Raw genomic sequence first — 8,084 nt, forward strand, 5'->3', positions numbered from 1 at the left:
GTAGTAGAAACAGGTGGACCTCATGTAGTAGAAACAGTTGGACCTCATGTAGTAGAAACAGGTGGACCTCATGTAGAAACAGGTGGACCTCATGTAGAAACAGGTGGACCTCATGTAGTAGAAACAGGTGGACCTCATGTAGTAGAAACAGTTGGACCTCATGTAGTAGAAACAGGTGGACCTCATGTAGTAGAAACAGTTGGACCTCATGTAGAAACAGTTGGACCTCATGTAGTAGAAACAGTTGGACCTCATGTAGAAACAGGTGGACCTCATGTAGTAGAAACAGTTGGACCTCATGTAGAAACAGGTGGACCTCATGTAGTAGAAACAGTTGGACCTCATGTAGAAACAGGTGGACCTCATGTAGTAGAAACAGTTGGACCTCATGTAGAAACAGGTGGACCTTATGTAGAAACAGGTGGACCTCATGTAGTAGAAACAGGTGGACCTCATGTAGAAACAGGTGGACCTCATGTAGTAGAAACAGTTGGACCTCATGTAGAAACAGGTGGACCTTATGTAGAAACAGGTGGACCTCATGTAGTAGAAACAGTTGGACCTCATGTAGGAACAGGTGGACCTTATGTAGAAACAGGTGGACCTCATGTAGTAGAAACAGGTGGACCTCATGTAGAAACAGGTGGACCTCATGTAGTAGAAACAGTTGGACCTCATGTAGAAACAGGTGGACCTTATGTAGAAACAGGTGGACCTCATGTAGTAGAAACAGTTGGACCTCATGTAGAAACAGGTGGACCTCATGTAGTAGAAACAGTTGGACCTCATATAGGAGCTGTCGGATCTTCAACACAGACTCTACCTGTTGCTCTGTGAGCTGACACAGGGAACTAAGAACAAGAATCATGTTTGATTTATAAAACTTATAAAACAGGACCAATTAGAAACTTTCCAGCAGGTAACTTTGCTTTTTAATGTTTCATAATGTGTTTCTTTTGTTGTCTTGTGTAAAGCACTTTGATTGTCTTGTTGCTGACATGTGCTTTATAAAAACACTTGGCCTGGCTAACATACAAAGATTTTAATCTGAGTTGCTGTAACAGAATCCTTCATCGTAAGAGAGTCGAAGGCACAACCTGCAGAATCATCACATTGTTGTGTTTCTAAATGTAAAATGGTAACAACATGTTGAACACAGTTTTGTTTCATTGTAAAGTTTAGCATCATCATGTCTGTGAGGAGAAGAAGTGATGTCATCGGATGAATTCTGCTGCTTCAGAGTTCAAACAGAAACTTCAACGTGAAACTGAACAAATCAATACGATGTGTTCACTGACCGAGACGACGAGTCGATTACAACAAGAGAAGAAGAAACACAGAGTACTCTGTGTGTAACATGAGACGGCTGCTGACATCATCAGTGATGTCACAGTGGTCCAGGAAACCTTTAGGCTGAGTCAGAGTTACTGTTGGAGTGATGAAGACGAGGATGAGCACAGTGAGGGGGTCAGCCAGAGGAAGAGGAGGAGGAGGAGGAGGAGGAGGAGGAGGAGGAGGATGATAACATTATGACAAACATAAACTAAAAGGAGATGATGAAGAAGTTGAAGTTCATATTAATACCATGTGTTTCTTCCATCATTAATACTTCACATTATTCATGTGTGGATGTTTTCTTAGATTAATACCATCAGACCAGATTTACTCTCTTCAAAGCTGCTCTCTTGATTACACAACCTGTCACTCTGAGGAGAATTTCCAGCACCTTTTCTTTCAACCTTATATTCTAAAATTGAACACATGAAATCTGGTTGAAATAACTTTTAAGGAGTAACAAAGAAACACTGACTTCATGTCTCAGACAGAATCCTAAAAGCAAATGTCTCTGGAGGCTATGACCAATCAGAGCAGCATAACATGCTAGCAAGCTAGTTAGCTAGCGCAGTTTATTTGTCTTCTAGTTTAACAGATAACACAGACGTTTGGCCTGACATGACTGAGCGGGAACACCACGTGTAACTGAAAGTACTGTAGAAGTCTGTTAAATGCTGATAGTGGAATAAGCAGAGCTCAACATCAGCAGCAGCCATCTTGGTTGTTCATGCTTAAACCCGCCTCTATAAGATAGAAAAGGTTCTGATTGGCCGGCGTGGATCTGTTTAAACATGGAGGGACCAGAAGCTTCTGCGTGTTTGTTGTGTTTCATGAACAGTGAGATATTTTCTTCTTATTCACAAATCATCTGATCAGACCTTCTGGAAGCTTCTTAGAATCAAGTTATTCCTGTGTAGTCAAAGACAGCGTCAAGTCTTCCTTGTTGAGTGGAGAGACTCTACTGAGCGTGTGCAGTCCAGAGGAGAGAAAGACTTCGAGCTCCATCTCAGAGTCTGATTTCTGACTCTGACAGTTTCTCTTTCTGTCTCCTCAACCCAAATTCTCCCACAATGCAATGCTGTTTTTCTGCCAAAGTGTTTTATCTGTAAATGTATGTCAGGCTGTTCTCTGAGCCTCTGAGTGTGTGTGTGTGTGTGTGGCTTCAGTCCCAGACGATTACACACACACTGTATTTCTCTCTCTCTGTGTATAACCTGATTTCTGTCAGTTTTCAGTGTTTCATGTTTGTTACGTGTCAGTAAACACTGACAGGTGTGTGAGATGCAGGTGTGGTTCTTCGTGAGTTTATTCCAACAGAAGCTCATTTTATCAGCGCTGTTCATAGACCGTATATAAGAAGTGGGCGTGGCCAATGTGACATCACTTATTGGTTTGTGGAGTTTGACCATGTTTAGACGAGGAGAGAAGTGAGGGGTTAGCTTGTTAGCTTGGTGAACTAGATGCATCTGCTCTTCATGTTAACTGTGATATTAATTGGAATGCTAATTGTGGCTAGCTGAAAAAACAGCAAAACACTAAACAAGACATTTTTCAGGTCGTCATGTTATCGAAATGAAATCCAGCTTAGTCTGGATTAACACTGAAGTGTGTGTGTGTGTGTGTGTGTGACACAGTTACAGACAAGCTAATGAGCATAGAGCAGCCGAAGAGACAGATGTGTCCTTCAGGAGGTGGAGGAGACCAAACACAGAGCTGACAGAGAGAATGTGGGACACAAACGAGACACGAGCAACCGACTGATCTTTCAACAAATCAACTAAAAGGTGATGAAACGCGACTTTGTTGTTTCAGCTTCGAACAAGAGGACAGAACATCGAGTTAGTCAAGATGGAAGCTACCATGCTAGCATGCTAATTAGCTGCTCCATCATCTGTTTCTCTCTCTGTTCTTATTGTTTATCTTCCTCCGCTCCAACTCTCTCCTCCCTCCAACTCTCTCCTCCCTCCATCTCTCTCCTCCCTCCATCTCTCTCCTCCCTCCAACTCTCTCCTCCCTCCATCAGTTTCCTCCCCTCCATCTCTCTCCTCTCTCCATCAGTCTCCTCCCTCCCCCTTCCTCCATCTCTCTCCTCCACTCCATCATTCTCCTCCGCTCCATCTCTCTCCTCCCTCCATCTCTCTCCTCTCTCCTCCCTCCATCTCTCTCCTCTCTCCATCTCTCTCCTCTCCCCATCTCTCTCCTCCGCTCCATCGCTCTCCTCCCTCCATCAGTCTCCTCCCTCCATCAGTCTCCTCCCTCTCCTCCCTCCATCTCTCTCCTCCGCTCCATCTCTCTCCTCCCTCCATCAGTCTCCTCCGCTCCATCTCTCTCCTCCCTCCATCAGTCTCCTCCCTCTCCTCCCTCCACCGCTCAGTCAGTCTGCTTTCGTTCACATGAACAACTTTTATCTCAAATTAACTCAAATAATAAAACCAGTTGATTTCAGCAGGTTCCTGATTGTGTGTGTGCGTGTGCGTGCGTGTGCGTGCGTGTGCGCATGTGTGCGTGCGTGTTACTGAGCAGGTATCGGATCATCCGTGAATCAAAACAAAAGATCAAACAGCTTTCGTTCCTGTGTCTCACCTGAAGAACAGGTCACACTGAGCGCGCTCAGAGCCTCATTATGGACGTTTGTTTTTAACGTATATAAAATGAGTGTTTCTGCACACACCTCGTCACTGCTGGGAAACTAAATGATGCTGATTTCTCTCTTTCTCTCCTCCTCCATCCTTTCATCATCTTCATCCTTTCATCATGATGTGCGGTGCTGGACGTCCTGCTGAGTCTGCTCCTCTGTTCTTCATTAATGAGCTACACACACACACACACACACAGACACACACACAGACACACACACACACACACACACACACACCTGACCTTTGACCCCTGAACTCCACTGCTCCTCTGAGAGAATTTTCCCCTTTTTATTCCACCAATCACCTGACGGTACCTGAGCTTTACTTACATCCATCCAGGTGAAGGTTGAGCGTCAGGTGTTCCTGAGTCACCTGTGAGGGGCGGAGCTTATGAACATAACCTGTGCTTGTTATGTCATCATACACCTGCTTTTTAGAAGCTCCAACTGAACTTAGTGAAAGAAACTGAACGCTTAATGAAACTTTTCCTGCTCAGATTGTTCGTTGAATGGAGGTACAGGATGTGTGTCAGTGTTCAGGTGTTTCAGCCACAAACAGGTGCATAACACTTTAATCCTGTTCAATCCTAAAAACCTAAAGACGTGAAAATATCTGGGTTTTGTTAACAAGCGAGGGTTACATGTGTGAGATGGTGAAAAAGTGTGTGTGCGTGCGTGCGTGTGCGTGGGGGTGTGTGTGCGTGCGTGTGTGTGTGCGTGGGGGTGTGCGTGTGCGAGCGTGCGTGTGTGTGTGCGTGCGTGTGCCTGTGTGTGTGTGTGTGTGCGTGCTTGTCTGTGTGTGTGTGAGTGCGTGTGTGCGTGCGTGCTTGTCTGTGTGTGTGTGTGTGCGTGTGCGTGTGTGTGTGTGTGCGTGTGCGTGTATCTGTGTGTGTGTGTGTGTGTGTGTGCGTGCGTGTGTGTGTGTGTGCGTGTGTGCATGTGTGTGTGCGTGTGTATGTGTGTGTGTGTGTGTGTGTGTGTGTGTGTGTGTGTGTGTGTGTGAAACAGAACACAAACAGAAACTAGAGTCATGTCCATAAAAAATAGCTTCTCTTTTTAATATTTTCAGTAAATGACACAAGAACAAGAACTGTCTCAGAAAAATAAGAGCAGGCCCCACCCCCTTACATCAATAAACCCTCAGCCAATCAGAGGCGAGGAGGGGCGGGGCCACGCTGGATCTGACAGCGACGATAGGCAACAGAAACAACACGTGGTTTACACTCCTCAGCCGCCTGTCACACGTACAGAATATATAGATTTGACTGTTCAGATTATATTTAAAGTCCATTTATGTACAGAGATAGAAAACATGTTTCACACAGAGCTTCCTGTCTGATGTCACCTGCTGCAATGCATCATGGGATGTTAGAAATAGACTACATGGCCAAAAGTACCTGGTCAGTCGGTGTTCTGTTCCTTAAAAGAGGAAAGAAAAACACAAAAAGGAGAAGAAGAAAAAGTAGAATCAATGTTTTCAGATTGAGTGAACACGTTTCAGACGATCACTGGCCGAGCTGCGTCTGCATGAATCCCCCAGCTTTGAGCAGACTTCTACAGGGTCGGGTCCAAAGTTATCTGACCCTCCAAACAGGAGGACAGACTGTGAACCATCTGCAGTGCGGCTGGGCCATGTGCACAAAACCCTTGATCACAATCATCATGTATCATGAGTGTTTATGAAGTAACCACGTTAAAGTTCGTGGATCGTCCTGAGTGAAATAAATACTCGACAAATAAAACGAGAGTCCTTTTCTGCCCGTTAACGTCGTGTTAACAAACCGCTCCAGGTTCAAGCCCACGTGCGAGGATTAGAACGTGCAGCGCCGGCGTCGTCAAACTGACGTGAAACTTGCCGTACAGCAGTTCAGCTGCTGGTTTGTGACATCACGTTAGAGACGATATAAAAAACATTTTCATATTGTTTTAAGGATGTGTGTCGTCTTACCGCCCAGCCCGACTGCAGACGTTCACTGAACTAAAGTGCTGACTCCAGCAGGACGTGTGTTTTCACAGCATCACACTTCACTGAGAAAAACATGTCATTCAAACAGACTTGGTAAGTGAACGCCCCGTCCACACACTTTTGGCCATGAGATTTAAGAATCAATACAAGAGACACTGAATGTACTGAAAAGGTCAAAGGTCACAGACTGTGTCCCCAAACAAGTTGTCCCAGAGGCCTGTCCTGGCTGTAATAATCTACAGGCCAGACTTAAACAGCGAACTTTAATCCGTTCACGTTTAGACTCCGCCTCTGTGCGGCGGCTGTGTCAGCGAGTGTCCGTGGAGCCGGCGTCGCGGCAGCGTCAGCTGACGGTTTCCTGTGACACAGCCCATCAGACAGAAAGCTCCAGAACACAACCGACGTTCCCAAAGATCCGCTTTTATAAATGTAAAGATCAAATGGATCTGAGAACGAAACTGGTGAAAAGAAACAACACGTCTGAAACGTTAGCACGTTAGCACGTTAGCTGGACCGGAGGCAGCGGCCCATGAGCTGTGATTTAAACACGAGGTCGTTCCCTCTCGTCTGACGGAAACAGACTCGTGATCAGAGCGCTCTCAGGTGATGTGTCTGACATGTGTGCGTCAGCAGCGCTCACACATCCACGATGCTCTCTGGATCATCACACACGTGTGAAAAACAATGTGCCACTTTTATAACGTGATAATTAAATCGCTCCACAGCCGCGTGTTCCTCTGCTGCAGGACGCGTCTCACTGTCAGCGAAGAAGAAGTCATCATGATGATAATTATCTGCAGACCAACACATGACAGCACGGTTCATCAGTGATCAATCAGAGCTCTGATTGGTGGAAACATTTGTTTTGTTTCTGAGCGTCTAAAACAATGTAAACAATGGTTTGTCATAAACAGTATATAAGCACACACACGCTGTGGATGTGACACATCGTCACTCTTCATGCTGTTTAAAGTGGCTCATTGTTTTTTACAGTGTTCTCACAGGAAACACACCAGTTTAAAAAAGTCTGGACATTACCCAGAATGCAACACTGTGACTAATCAATATAAAAACATTCTTTATGTTCTGCTGGTGAGAGAAACGTTAAAGATGTCTGACTCCATGCTTTTCACTGGAAATGGCTTTTTGTTCGTCACCACGGTTTTCATATATAAACATATAAAATATATATATATATATATATATATATATATTACATATATACATATAATATGTAACATATATATATATGTCATATAATATATAAACGTTATATATATTTCAAACCAGTGATCACCCTCCTCCTCTGCAGCGCTGAAATCTTTAAGGCTTCGTCGCTCTTTAAACTTTTACACTCATAAAAACGTCTGATAGAAAAATAGAGTCATGCTGAAGGAGAGAACAGTCGAACACGATGGCTTGGTGCTGCGTTTATGGCACCGCCGAGGCTGGGAAATCACATCGCCCTCAGGAACTGAGCTCAGCCTGAATTCACTGAAATGATGAAAATATTCAGTTTGATTCTTTCAGGAGCTCAAACGTGAAAATTGACTGGTTTTGTTTGTTTCACAGGAAACTCAAGATTCTGTTAAATGTCTGAACTGACTGAGCGATTCACTTATGTTACAACTGAATAATGAGCGGTCACAGTGAACTCAGCTTCCCTCAGTCCCTGTGTGTGTGTGTGTGTGTGTGTGTGTGTGTGTCAGCAGCCTCGTCGTCACACACAGAAGCATAGAAACACATTAACAGCGTCATCATGGGGAGCTTCAGCTCCGCAGCAACAACAACAACAACAGTCGGGTCGGCATGGCAACCACAGCTAGCATCAGAAACACAAACAACAACAACAACAACAACAACAACAACAACAACAGTCGTTTCAGGAGACCGTGGACGTGTCAGAGGCTGTAAACTGCTCAGTCTCACTTTGGATTTTTGGGGAAAGTCGTTTTAGTTTGTAGAAAATGTTGAGCTCGTCGTTTCTGCAGATTGTGCGTCTCTGTGGAGTCTCAGGTAAATAACCTGTGAAGCAGAGCTCTACATGGATCTACTTCACCTGTGCAGGTACATCGACTGACTGACCAAGAGTGTTAGTGGCAGCACGAGAAGAAAACATGGGGAGATGATCTGTTAGGATCCGTG

Source organism: Semicossyphus pulcher, unplaced genomic scaffold (assembly GCF_022749685.1).
Source record: "Semicossyphus pulcher isolate SPU_LCO1_2020_fin unplaced genomic scaffold, fSemPul1.0.p SCAF_40, whole genome shotgun sequence".
In the NCBI taxonomy this organism is placed as follows: domain Eukaryota; kingdom Metazoa; phylum Chordata; class Actinopteri; order Labriformes; family Labridae; genus Semicossyphus; species Semicossyphus pulcher.